The sequence below is a fragment of the Leuresthes tenuis genome, unplaced genomic scaffold, assembly GCF_036924035.1.
Source record: "Leuresthes tenuis unplaced genomic scaffold, fLeuTen1.0.hap1 SCAF_23, whole genome shotgun sequence".
Taxonomy (NCBI): Eukaryota; Metazoa; Chordata; class Actinopteri; order Atheriniformes; family Atherinopsidae; genus Leuresthes; species Leuresthes tenuis.
The window spans coordinates 12844639-12845645 of NW_027325377.1; the positions used below are offsets into that span (position 1 = coordinate 12844639).

General features: G+C 44.2%; 1 pseudogene; it reads right to left on the reverse strand.

Moving 5' to 3' along the window:
• Nucleotides 1-620: 620 nt before the first annotated feature.
• On the reverse strand, nt 621-797 carry LOC140283440 (U2 spliceosomal RNA; annotated as a pseudogene).
• Nucleotides 798-1007: the final 210 nt, after the last annotated feature.

Here is a 1007-nt window from a genome sequence, read left to right on the forward strand (position 1 = left end):
GACATTCACACCTTGTCGCAGCCAAACACCCTGTTTCGATCATGTATGGTTGGACATTCGCACCTTTTCTCACCCGCTTTTTGCAAACTATGGTCGGCCATTCACAGCTTCCTCTCCACCATACTTGTATGGTGGGATATTCACACCCACTTGCATCCGAAGACCTCCGCCCCCACTTTTGTTGATATTTAGTCGGTCATTCGCACCTTACCCGCTTTTGGCAAACTATGGCCTTCTTGCAGCCAAAAACCTCTGATCTCGCTTTTGATGATGTAAGGTTGGGCATTCAGACCTTGCTTCACCTGCTTTTCACCAAATATAGTCGGACATTCACACCTTCTTGCAGCCGAACACTTCCGCTCCACCTTTTAGTTTTCTATGGGGCATTCACACCTTTATTTTCACCGCATTTTATAAAAACACCACAGGAACACCGTATTGAGGCTTTGTTCTGACCGCTCATTCGGTGTCGCGTTTCTTTCAAGCATTTCTCCTGGTTAGCCCGCACTCGGCTCGCTCCCAGAGCCGTGTTAAAGTCTACTTCGCATTCACTCTCTTTTCTCAGCAGACTAAAAGAAACTTCCATCCTGCACCGCTGTTAGCTTTTTCACAAGAGCAGAGGAGAGCGCACCGTTCCCAGCGGCACTGCAGTACCGGGTCGATGCTTGGAGTGAACGGAGCAAGCTCCTTTTTCAACTCCTATTGATAAAAATCCATTTAATATGTAGTCCTTGCATAGACATATCACATATTAAACTGATAAGTACAGATGGATTATGTGCAATTAGTAAAGAGAGTAGAGGACGATCTCTCTCGTTGGAAGTCCTTACCTATATCACTTATGGGGAGAGTTACAACCATTAAAATGATGATACTACCAAAAGTTAACTATTTGTTCTCAATGATCCCCATAAAACCATCTGCTACTTGGTTTAAGTCACTAGATTCATGCATCTCCAAATTTCTGTGGAAAAACAAACCACCACGTATTAGTTTAAAAACCCTAC